Here is a 13,787-nt window from a genome sequence, read left to right as displayed (position 1 = left end):
ACATGCAAGTTTAGTGAAAGTTATGCAGTTCTTCGCTTAACACAAGTTAAAAGTTTGGGGTTAATTGAAAAATGAGAATATTTTTGGTGGATAAATAATTGGATCAACAAATTAGTGGCCATATAAAAAATTAACACCCCTCCCCTCTCTCTCTCTCTCTCTCTCTCTCTAAACTGGTTGGATCCGTAATGACAAAGTCATGAATTCTGTTTTCAAAATTTTCGTTTTCTTTGTTTTATGAAAATCACGCGAATGCCTTTTAATAATTCCCAAAAAACAACAAGAAAAACATCGGAATAAATCATGCAACTGTTTGTTTATTTACCGATAATTAAAAGTGCACTTATCATGTAAAATCATGATAGTACCAGTCTTTTAACAAATAGCAAAATATGTCATAAAAAAACAAATAGCAAAATATCACGTTTTTTTCGTGATATTTTTTAGAATCACTGTGGTTGGATAAAGTCAAGGTACGGTTTCCACTAAGCCTTAACTGCAGATGGGTCTGGGTCCATTGGGCCGTATACGTTTGGTTCCATACAGTTTCCACTAGGCCTTAACTGCAGATGGGTCCCGGTATCTACCCTTAAGGGGGACAACAGTGCTACGGGATTCCTGAGAGTCTCCAGGTACCCTGCCTGACATGAGCCAAGTTTGGGCCCAGGTCTTGAGTCCAAGCTCAACTGACACAATACCCAGTGCAAAGTTGGTTAATTGAGTCTAGGATCTTTGTCAAGATAAGGACCAAGACTGTTCCAAATGGGCTCAGGTTTATTTTGAAAGGCTGAACCCAACTGGGTTGAGCATAGGGTTGACCCGATAGAACGGCGAGTGCAGATCCAGTTTTTCTGCAAGTATCACAGGATTTTCGCAGACCCGGCAACTTGACATATAAAAATTTGTTTCTGGTGTCTCATCTCAATGGGTCCAACAAACTAAATTCATGATAGTGACCTTAATCTTGTCAAGTTCAGCCGAATCCCAATCCTTTGACTGAGATAGAGACAAGGATATGGATCCAGATCCAATAGAAACATGACCCGAATATTTACCTTGTAGCTGAAAAAGGATTAGGTGTGATTGGTTCTTTAGACTCAAAAAGTTCTGACTTGAACCCATTCAAGTTTCAGAGCCGTCTCGAGTTGGGCCGAAGTGTGGGTCACTCAACCCTGGGTCCTGGAAAAATATGCAAGGGGTGGAGAATCTGCTTTTTAAATGTGAATATGACGTAATGCTTGTTTTTTTTTTTTTTTGAGGGACAGTAAGGTCAAAACCCGCCCCCAACACCGATCGCACATTGGCTGGCCTCGGGTTGATAAAACCTTTGAGGTCTTTATTGCCAACCGGGGAGTACACCCAGCTTCGACCTTGCAGCAAGGGACACTATCCATGGGTTTTGAACTTGTGACATTCCATCAAGTTGGTTACATTCACAAGTCGCCCCACCAGATGAGTATAGCCCTTGTGGACATGACTGTTGGATAATTGATGCAGGAGCGGAGCAGAAGACCCAGGTAAAAAAAAAGGTTCAATTGGATCTATTTTGGTTATTTGAATTTTTTGTATTTTTTTAAGTTGGATCTTAGTTTAGGATATTGTTTTGGATTTTATTTTATATTGGATCTATTTCAGATTCATATTGATTCTTGAGTCCTTTTTTTATTATGTTTCAGGTTAGATTTATCTTAGATCCATATTTAGATTAGGGTTCCTAGGGTTTTCCTCTTTTCATTATAAATATACATTGTAGAGAGACAAAAGGAGGATATGGAATGAATTATGAGTTGTTTTCAGTGTTTTTCCTTAATTTCTTGTTTTACTTAATTTTCCTAATCCGTAACTGCGCTAGGGTGCCTATTCTTGTGGGGTTCAGGAGCGATCCTCTTGACCACTACAACAATAATTCAGCCCCAGGATCCTCCCTACAACATATTCTCATCAGTCTTATCTTCCATCCAGGAAAGGATTCACGACAGGAAGGTATATCCATGCATCTTAGGCAACTCTCATCTAAGGAAGGGGTAATCATAACTGTTTTTAAGGAATTCTGTATGGGAGATCTTATCCTGCTAAGGTTATAAGTATGTGTTGTATTCACAGCCTCTGTATTGAGTTCTACCGATTCATAAAGAAATCAAGGCAAATTTCAAAGCTGAAGTTTGAGCTTGTGACTATTGGTATCAGAGTCAGGTTAGCCTATCATGTCGAATAAGACTGCGGAAAGGATAGGAACCTTGGAGGAGCGGCTGGATACAAGCCAGACCAGTGAGACTGTATTATATGTGTGAATAATACAAGTGTTGAAATTCTTTGCATTCGGCTTGTGTCAAAGAAAGTCTTCCGTTGCTGAGAGGCTGAACGAGGTCGTGACGATCTCGTGCCGGCGCAAGACAAATCATAACAATGACCTAATAATGCATGTAACATATCTAAGGTTGGATAAGGTAAAGACAGCCAATGAAACTGCATAGTCACTGTCATTCAAAGTCTTTGATTTGGATACCATGCCCAAGCTATGTAAAAGGTTTGGATTCGGGTCGGATGTGGCAAATTCTGGATTGGACTAATTGAATGTTGGCTAAAAGGATTCAGGATTCGGATTTGAATGGTAAAATATAGCTCGTACAAAGTCTATATTTTTCACATGTAACCGAATTCAAATATTCATCAAATCTGGATACATACTAGATTCCGTAGCAAAAATCAAAACTATATCCACATATAATTATATTTGGGTATAGTTTTACTTCACCAATAGGTTTCAGTTGGATATCAGATAAAATCTGACCAATTGACATCCCTAGCATGGCCCAATGAGGGAAGCCATTGATTGGTGCATTGGTAAAAGTCAATATGAAAACATGGGATTTGAGAACTGCAACTTCAGGTGAAGGCTAATGACAAAAACCAAAATGCTAGGACACTAGTGATCAGAGAAAGAAGTGGGTGTGAGAAGCAAGGGTATGAGAAATGTGTCAATGCATAAATTCATGAAGCATAAGGAGAAGCAAATACGATAAGCAAAAATGGAAGCCAAACAGTTAAAGGTTGTGCTTTCATTAAATGTATTTTAAAACCTTTCCCCCAAAAGTACCATCATAAAAACATAATGAAAAAGGAAAATACAAGAATAGAGAGAATGTGAGAGAGAACCTGTGTTGCTGAAAACCCTCAATGGGATCTGCACATTAGGCTTTTCATTATATATGCTAATACAAATATTAGGGTACCAAAATACCCTTTACACAGCATGCTTAAATACAATTGAACCATTAATAATCATGTGGCATAATGAACTTGAGTTAGGTCTAGATCTCGGATCCAAACCTTGATATGAATGATGACTTCTTTTCACCCTCTTTCAAGTTGTACATGGTTTTGAACAATGAATAACTTGCCTTTTAACATCCAAAATTTGTTCTTGAGCAGCTTTTTTCTTAATAATTCAACAACTTGATCAATAGTCCAAACAAATTCAGGTTTAATTTTCTTCTCTTCAACCTTCTATCTTACAAAATATTGATCTATTTCAATATGCTTAGTATGACGGTAATAGATGAGATTAAAAGACATGTTAATGGCACTTTGATTGTCACATAAGAGAAGGCATCGAGAGATCGATTCTCCTACTTCTGTCAACATGTGTCTAATCTATGTTACTTCGGCTATGACAACTGCCATTGATCTATATTTGGCTTCTGTGCTTGACCTAGCAATGGCTTTTTGTTTTCTACTGCTTTAGGAGACTAAATTTAGACAAATGAAAACATAGTAACCTGAGACCGACCTGCACTCATATGAATCTCCTGCTCAATCTGCATCTGTGTAAGCAATAAGTTTGTGTACATGATGCCCATTCATAGTCTTTCTATACAGAAGACCATCTCTGATAGTTCCCTTCAAATATCGAAGAATACATTTAACAGTTTTCATATGCCCAACATGCGGCTCATGCATGAACTAAAATACATGATTAACTGAGTAGACAATATCAGGCCAAGTAAAAGTGAGATATTAAATCATCCCTACTATCTTGCGATATCATGTAAGGTCCTCGTACAATTCTCCATCTTGAAAACTAAGTTTCTGATGGAATACATTGGGTGTGCTTAGAGGTTTGCAATCTTTCATACCTGCCTTGCTGAGAACATCAATGATATACTTATGTTGGGTAAGGGTCATGCCTTTAGTAGTATTGTCAACTTCAACTCTAAGAAAATATCACAATTTACCAAGATCGTTCATCTTAAATCTGTGGTTCAGAAGCTCTTTGATCTGTTCAATATTTCATTAGAGTTACCTGTAATGATAATGTCATCTACATATATCAATAACAACGTAACTATATCTTTGCATTTGAATATGAAAAGAGAATGATCAAGAAGAGATCGACTAAAACCATATTTCTCTACTTCAATATAGAAACTGTCAAACCAAAATCAAGACGTCTGCTTCAAACCATATATAGATCTCTTTAACCTGTACATGTATTCTTTAGAGTTTCCTTCTGCATATCCAGTAGGCTGCTCCATATACACTTTCTCTTTCAGATTTTTATGCCGAAACACATTTTTGACATCCAGTTGATTAAGGGTCCACTGGTGCTGAATAGCCAATGATAATATAATTCTGATGGTACCCATGCAACTAGTCTAGCCTTGTATCGTTCAATAGTATCATCCAACTTGTACTTTATTTTATACTCCCACTTTGACCCAACAACATTTCTATCATGTGGTCTGAAAACAATATCCCAAGTACCACATTCATGAAGAGCCTCAATTTCTTCATTCATAGCTTCGATCCACCTTTTAGAATTTGCGGCTTGATAAAATGTTGTGGGTTGATCTTCCATACCTAAAGAGGTTAAAAAGAGTTGGAAGTCTATCATAAAATTCTCATAACTAACCCACATTTCAATTGGATGTCGAGAGTGAGTAAATCTTCTGAGATCAAGAGATGAAACATGAACAAAAGAAAAATTCATCTCCTGATTAAAGATAGGGGGTGTCTCCTCTCATCGAGAGTAAATGATGCCTTTATACCTTTCAGGTGCCAAGAGTGGTTCAGATATCATGATTTCTTGAGTCTTTTATGCAGCATCAGACATTGTTTCCTCATTCCTTTGATCACATTCTGAAGGATAAATATCATCAGTACTAGAAATGATATCAGAGTTCAACTAGGGGTGATAAACCTCAATTTCAAAAGAAGTGTTAACATTATGATCAAAGTTTAGTTCATAAAAAACAATATTCCTAAATATTTTGATGTGCTAATTCATGGGGTTATAGCATCTATACCCTTTATAATCATCAGCATATCCCACAAATCTGCACTTTAAGGCCTTATCCTAAAACTTGTGCCACATTGAACTGTCAACATGAACATAACATACACAACTGAATGCATGCAAATCATGATAATTTGGATGAACTCCATACAAAGAAAAATAGAGTGATTTATCTTTCAAGATATTAATGAGAAATAGATTTATGACATACGACACTGCTAAATAGAAAGCTTCTGCCTAGAAGGTAATTGGAAGATTACTATCATGAATCATGCTCATTGCACTCTCGACAATATGGCGATGCTTCCGTTCAGCAATCCCATTCTGTTGAGGTGTATGAGGGCAAGACACCTGCCTACTTATTCCATTAGTTTGGAGGAAATTAATAAAGTCATTTGAGGAGAATTCACCCCCTCCATCACATTGTAAATAGAGAATATTTTTAGAGAACTGATTCTTAACAAATGAATGAAAATTCTGAAATAACTTGAAGGTTTCAGATTTTCATTTCATAAAGAAGATCTATGTATAGCGAGAATAACTATCAACAAATATGAGATAATATCTAATTCCAAATATAGAGAAAACTAGAGCAGAACCCCAGACATCAGAACATATAATTTCAAATGACCTTGAAGCTATTTTATTAATAAAATGAAATGAAAGAACATGACTCTTATACTGAAGACAACTAGAACATTTTTTATCATTAACACTTAATCCTAAACTTGACTTGGGAATAAAACTGTTTGAAACAAGCTTTTCAATGAAATGACTGCTACAATGACCCAGACTACCATGCCAAAGATTCAACTCAATACATTCAGATAGACTAAAAACACTCTTAGGAAGTACTGAAGAGGATGGTGAGGTGAGCTTCAAGGTGGAACCAACAGGCCGAACATGAATAAAAGAATTCTCTTGGAAGACGTACATATTGTCTTATCGTTTTCCTTCAGTGAACATTTTTCTCGTGTGAAGATCTTTGATATGAACAGAAAAAGGAGTAAACTCAACTAAAGCATTAATATCATCAACAAGCTTAAAAAAAAAATATTTTTCTTGATATTAGGAGCATGAATGACATTTGAAAGAGTGAGCAATGATTTTGACATAGGAATAACATAGTTTCCAATGTGAGAAATGAGGTGGTGAGATTCATCCCCAGTGACTATACTATTTCTACCAACATAAGGAACAAGAGTTAGGAGCTTACCAGCATCACCACTAACATGAGTGGTTGAACCAAAATCAACACACCAAAAGTGTCCTAATCATTCTATTTTAAGTTTAATTCAGTTAAGGCAGACAATAACAACTCCTTGACTTCTCCACTGTTCTTCAAATTATCTATTCTCTTTCTTGTATTTAATTGCTTTCCTCTATTTTGAGAGTTAAACATCAATTAACTTTGATATACTCTCTTTTATTACATAGAAAACAAGTGGGTATCATCCTTTGCCTCTATGAATTAGGAGAAATATTGGGTATAGGTAGTATGCCATGACTTCCTTATCCATTTCTTCATTGACCACCCTTCTCTCAAAAATCATACCTACCACGTCCTCACCCATAAGCAACCCCTATGGCAAGCATATTTTGTGCTCTAATGTGAACATGAGTCTCTTCAGAAAATCCTTTCAAAGTCATTTCATACTAAAAAAGCTTGGCACAAAGATCTTCAAATGTAGGTAAATCTTGTAAACACACTAAGGAAGTAACTATCATATGATAATCGGGTCCCAGTTCGCTCAAAGTTTGTTGCACCATATTCTTGTCACTGACTACACAACCTACGATGACTAATTGATCTGTAATAGTCTTCATTTTGTTCAAGTATTCTATGATAGTCATGGAATCCTTTTTTAACATTTGAAACTCTTTCTTTAAAAATAGTACTCTGGCCTGAGAAACTTGAGAATATGTCTGAACCAGTCGGTACCATAACTGCATAGCTAAGCAATCATCTGAGATTGCTACAAGCACCTCTTGCGACATAGTAGAAGTGAAATAGGCCACCAATGCATGCTCTCTCTTCATCTAGGATACATACTCTGATTTTTTGACATATATAATAGAAAAGTCTCACTTATCATTCTTGTCGTCTTGTGATATGAACTCTGGAGGAACTGAGACAGAGCAATCTAGATGTCCAAAAAGATCCTAACTTCTTAATGAACGGGATGATTTGTACCTTCCAGGTTAGAAAATTGGAGTTGTTCAGTTTCTCAGACACGAGTTGACTGAGAAAGTTTAAAGAAAGACCAGATTGATAAGAAAATGAATCCATATTCTAAAGAAGAAAAAAATCGAAAGAGAGAAAGGATAACAAACAAAAGAGAAAAACGACTTTAAAACAAAGATGCGGTGGCAAGTAAAATTTGTTGGGTTCAAAAGAGATTCCGAACAGAAATTAGATTTCAAATAAATTCTGCTCGCTTTTTTTTTAATATTCTATACGGACCAGAGGCAGTAAACTAGATTTTGCTGTAAAATCTGTTCTGAACGAAATTCAACCAGTATTGAGCACGTCACTTTGAAAATGACGTGTCTTTTGAATTATAATGGAAGAAAAGGTAAATCCAAGAAGTTGATCAGCAAAGAGGATATCAATTAATCAAAGAGGAGAGGAGATCATGCCCAGGTCAGAGTCTAATTTTACATCTATTTTAGAAATCAGGAGAAAGGTCTTTGACGTGATCCTTTTCAAAATTGGAATCACGCCTAGATCAAAATCTGATCTTACATGATTATTCAAAATTTTGTTGATGTGGGATCACGTTCAAATAAAAAAAGACAAATAAGAAGAGAACAAAAAATCGAAGGAAAGAAAAAGAAAGCACTTCAACGAGAACAAATCCAAGATTTGATTTGAAAATAAAGGAATGAAAGAAAGGGTTGATAAAATCGATAAGAAGAAAGAACACAGGGAAAAGAGACGAGATTAGATAGGGAACTACCTTTGAAAGAGACAGAAAACTCGATTTGATGATCACAAGGAGATCACGATCTTCAAGACTGGATCTATTGCTCTGATACCATGATAGAAATTGAAGATTTTGATGTTCAATCACAAGAATAGAGAGAGAATGGGAGAGAGAACGTGTGCTGCTGAAAACCTTCAATGGGATATGCACATTAGGTTTTTCATTAAGTATATGCTAATACAAATATTATGGTACCAAAATACCCTTTATACAACAAGCTTAAATACAATTGAACCATTAATAAACATGTGGCATAATGAACTTGAGTTGGGTCTGGATCTCAGATCCAAACCCAGATATGAATGATGACTTCTTTTCACTTTTGACATGAAAAATGCATCTTCATTATCAATTAATCTTGATTCTGTATTAGAGTAACCGTCTATCCTTTAAAATAGAGCTTATTACAGAGTTTTCTAAGCATGAAAATAGCATGTAGTTTCACGCTTCTAATGTAAGTTTCTTAGAAAGCATTGCTCCCAAGGTTTTTTCAAAACTTTCAGTAATGAGACAATAGGGATGCAAACGAATCTGATCCAGATAAGCTAAATACATAAGAAAGTTGGATCCGAATCATGTCAAAACAATAAAAAATCATAAAATGTCCATGATGGATCTGGTCTGTTTGCATCCTGGGACAACATTGGTTATTGGTTTGATGGCAATGTCACCAAGCTGAGGATATGTCACGAGTTTGAGGAGTTGAGATCAAAGGAGCGGAGGCTCACAGCTGAAGGTGCGGGCCCCACATGAAATGCTATCATGTGATTGGCTGTGTCGAATAGTCACGGCACTTAGCAGCTCTCTGGACCCCCCTGGCTCCCCTTTGTTGCGAGGCAGGAAGAGAGCTCACTGCCCAACGGACAAGGGACATTTAGGGTTTTCTATTCCAATGAATTCGCCAGCGAGTGCGTGAAGTTTCCCTTGAAAATCTATAAAAGAAAAATACAGCGGCCCCTGACAAGGAGACCATGTCTTGGCAAGATTCCATATTGTCATCAATTGGCTCATCACAGGCCAAATCCCAAGTCAGCAATTCCCAAAGCCCAAACATGGCCTTCAAGTATAGGGTCACAATTCCACATGGGCTAGGGAACCTCAGTGGAAAAGATTAAACTTATTTAAGGTATCTTTGGGTGCTAAAGACAAAGCTAGAAAGAAGCTGGTTTTTATGTCAGGCTTTACCATGCAAATATTTATGATAGAGGCCCTACGCTGTTGATTATATGACTCAGGAGAAATTGGCTTCTTTTATTAGGGTTCACTTTACTGTATGTATTTGCAGAGAAGACAGTCGGCTGTCATTATGAACGTGCCCTTCACTACGTACACAAACATATATGAATTATTAATCCATTCAGGTTACCCATCTGAAAGCATGTACTGAGGATCATTAATGCTCGGACTCTGGATCATGGCAGTAAATAAACCAAGCCTCTCTCTACGTGCGTGCATTCATGTGAATGAGAGAGAGAGAGAGAGAGTCCCACTAACATCTTTAGTACAACATTAATTGATGACGATAATAGCTTTATGATAGTGATCATGAAGATGGACATAAGTTTAGGTGGATTCCCACTAACAGCAATGCTACCACATGCTTATGCTTATCTGTAAAATTTAATCCAATAAAAAGAAACGTTTGGGGTCAAATGAGATAGATGGTTAGGTCGCACTATCAGGGCCTCTTTTTTCCAGTTTTTCTGAAAAAAGAAAAAAGAAAACAGCAACTTAGCCTCCAACCAACCAACAATGCAATGGTTGAAGATCAAAAGATCCAAAAACTAATAATAACAAAACAAGGTATCAAAAACAGACATTACAAAAAAATTAGGCATTTTTCTTTCAGTTTATTCCTTGTTTAGAAGAAAATAGATACTTTGGGCAGGTTTGGAAGTGACAAAATGGAAGAAAAAATGCAAGTAGAAAAGAAAAAGTGGCAACTTTTCTATCCGTACTAAACAATAAAATTTTGAAATAAGAGTTTTTTCTAAAAACTTATTTTTTTTATAAGAAAAATTCCTTCACCTAGGGAGGTGTAGGAAATTTTCATATCATTTTTTGTTTTGCATTAAAGCAACCCCTCACCTTCAAAGCATTTCATTCTATCAACTGCTACTCGGCTGAAAAAGGGTCTGATCAACCCCCCATCTCCCTATCTTTTTTCAATAAAAAGAGGAGAGTTCCCCACCTTCACTACGTACACAAACAAGCAAAAAAAAAAATCATTTGAAAAAGTTGTCATAAGCAAAATTTTAATTTCTTATGAGATTTTTGCTTGCTTCCAAACATGGCCTTTAAGTTTTACTCTTCTTACTATAATTATTTATTATTGGAGAACGCTGGTTTACTTTTGGATGATAGACACGTAGGAGTATGAAGCGGGTGTGGCTTTCCTTCACTTGGAAGTAGGGGAGAGAATAAGGTTACTAAAGTTAGTGGCCTAACATATGCAGGGTCATTTAAAATTAGGGGTGTCAACGGGTAGGGTTTAGTTCGAACCTATGTGAGACCAAACCCAGACCTGATTTGAGGTGCTTGTACCAGGTTCGGACTCAGGTCCAATCAGACCCACTATAAGAGAAACCATACCCATATCATATAAGAATCACATGAACCAGACCCAGACCATACCTGGTAAAATAATATATTTTTTAAAATCTTTTTCACATTGAACTCAGGTCGGGTCCAGGTCTGGTACGAAATTTCACAAATCATACCCAGAAACACTTTGATCCAGACCCAGATTCAAATCGAACCTCCTTGTTTACCACCAAACCCTTACCTTGTAGGGTTTGGTACGTGTGGGTTCCGGGTCAAACTCGACCCGTTGACAACCCACACGAAAAAACTTTTCGGACCAGGGTTAGATTCAGACCAGACCCGGATCCGATAACCCGTTAGGGTTAAAGATCGTAGGGGAAAGAGGGTTTTATTTTAAACCCTTCCTCCCCTGTGCCGCTTTCCCGAATTGCCCCCCGAGCTCTTTAAGAGCAATGTAGAGGAGAGGGTGGACACACATCGCACTCGCCTCCCTCCTCCTCTCCTCCCGACGTCTCTCTCTCTCTCTCTCTCTCTCTCTCTCTCGTTGCGGTTTCCAGCAAGCCCCAACTTTGCTGCCCCCTTTTACGATCGTCGTCACCAGCGACCTCGCAAGGGAGCCCGACATCGATGACGGTGCACCCCTTCTAGGTACGCCCTCCATCACCTCGGTCTTCTTCCACCTTGAGTCTGGCAGACACCCCAATGACCCCCTTCCGCCAGCGACAACTCTACAGGCCCTCACCGCCACCCACTCTGTCTCCTTGCAGGGTTTTCCGAACTAACCCTCCTCTTCCTATTTTTTTTGGTCGGCACCACTTCGTCGAAACCCTGCTTGGTGTTCTTCGTTCAACAACCACCTCGCCAGAACCCCAATGCCGGTGGTTCCCCAGTCTCTCTCTCTCTCTCTCTCTCTCTCTCTCTCTTATCCCTGTTGTCCTCCTCTGCCTCGTTCCTCTTCGTCTGTCTTCATCCCCTTCAATTTTCCTTTTTGGCAGGCGACATGGGCCTAGCCCTTGTTGCCCGTGTTTCCTCATTAGAGGGTTGGCAGGGGCGAGACCTTGTTATCCGCTGGCTCGAGCAGGCCGACAGAGGCTAAGCCTCTGCCGCCCCTCTCCTTTCCAGCAGGCGGCAGGGCTGCCACCTGCCTTGCCTCTTTTGTCAGGCAGAGGGCTCCCAGGGGAGGGGCTGCTCGTGCCTTGGTCGGCAGGGTGGCAGGGCCCCCTGCCTGCCTCTTGTTCAGGCAGGTCGGCAGGGGCGGAGCCCCTACCACCTCCTTGTGTCCATGAGCAATGGCAGGGGCCGAGCCTTGTGGCCATCTCCCTCTCTTTTTTCACTTTTGGTGGGCAGGGGTCGAGCCCCTGACACCTCCTCGGGTTTTCCCGGTGAGTTGGCAGGAAGCAGCCAAGGCTTGTCGCCTCCCTGTTTACCTGGGTAGGTCGACAGGGGTCAAGCTCTGCCAACTTTGACCAATTTTTTGGCAGGTTGGCTGGGGTAAGGCCCTTGTCGCTTGTAGTTTTGGGTTGTCGATGTTTCCTGTAGGATGGCAGGGTGCTCTGCCCTTGTTAACTCCTGCTTTGCCTACGTTTTGAGAGAAGCAGCCCCCCCTACCCTTTTGCCACCCTTTGGCAGGTAGGTGCCTCTGCTGTTCGGGCATGCAGGGAGCAGGGCTCCCTGCCTCTACCACTTCCTGCTAGGCATGGGCTATGCGTATGCCTCTGCAGCTTTTCGGCTGGGAGCAGAGCCCCCTAGAGGCAGGGAGAGCCCTTGCCTGTCCTCGCATCGGGGTCCGATCTGTCGACCATTTCGGGTCTTACCGAACCCGCCTCTTGTTTTGAGATCATGTCATACTAACATCTTTGCGCTCGTAGGTCACACAACGAAGCTCGCTCGTGCCCCGTGACCCAAGCCATCATCACTTACGCTAAGAGATGATCACAACCTCGTAACTTTTCAAGGTAGAGAAAAGTTGCGCGAAAGGGCAGTAGATGAACTGAATTAAGTTGAAATAATTAATACAACCATGCTAAATATGCCTAGTTGTACTTTATTTTCTTTTGGTACTTATCTGCTTTATATATTTACTTGTCTGCACGCCTATTGGTTGAGGTACAATTTCATACCTTGTGCCTTATTTGCATATTTACTTGCTTGCTTAGATATTTGATCGATGTACGGTTTCGTACCTCATGCATTTTGCTTATGCATCTTTGGCTCAATATGCGATTTTGCACATCGAGTATTGATTAGTACTTTGCTATTATGCTATAATATGCACATGCTCGCAGTTGTTCTATACAAGTAAATGCAGTCTTTTATATATCATGTTTTCGCTCATCTTCAAAGGATGCGAGTTGCGCTTGTGCACAACAATTCTCTTTAAAAAGGATTCCTTATGCGAATCTAGTTTTCAAATCCAGTGTTTTGCAAAAGCAAAGATTGAAAGTCACGCCGATTGCAAAAGTACAATTAAGTTTGCCCAAGTCGGCATTGTCGAAAAGAAGGTTTTACAACCATAATTTGATATTTTGATATGACTCGAAAACTCTAAAAAGGGTTACAACTTATCGAGTGTGCAGTCTTGCAAAGCAAGCTCGAAGGTTTTGGGAGTTGCGATATAACAATCAAGTCTCCCAAATTGTCTTGTCTTTGAAAAATGAAAGCAAGATCCGTAGCGATCTCCTGCATGCAATATTGTATCGTCACTCCAAAAGAGAGAGTATGACATTTGAACATTTTCTGATTTGCATTGAATCTTAGTGCAATTTTTGTGTTGGGGTTTTTATTGGGAAACCTATACCTCTTTCGTCGTAACATACTTATAGACATGCGCGGCATGGTAGTACTACGATGATTGAATGAGAGATCTGAGGCGATCTCGTATCGTGCAATATGCCATTGTTGTTAATATAATTTGAAAGACTTGATCTTGTCAAACTGAGTAATTATTGTATTACTTCTTT

This window comes from Nuphar pumila, chromosome 15 (assembly GCF_984573655.1).
Source record: "Nuphar pumila chromosome 15, dmNupPumi1.hap1.1, whole genome shotgun sequence".
Lineage (NCBI taxonomy): Eukaryota > Viridiplantae > Streptophyta > Magnoliopsida > Nymphaeales > Nymphaeaceae > Nuphar > Nuphar pumila.
Note: the sequence above shows the minus strand (reverse complement) of the source record.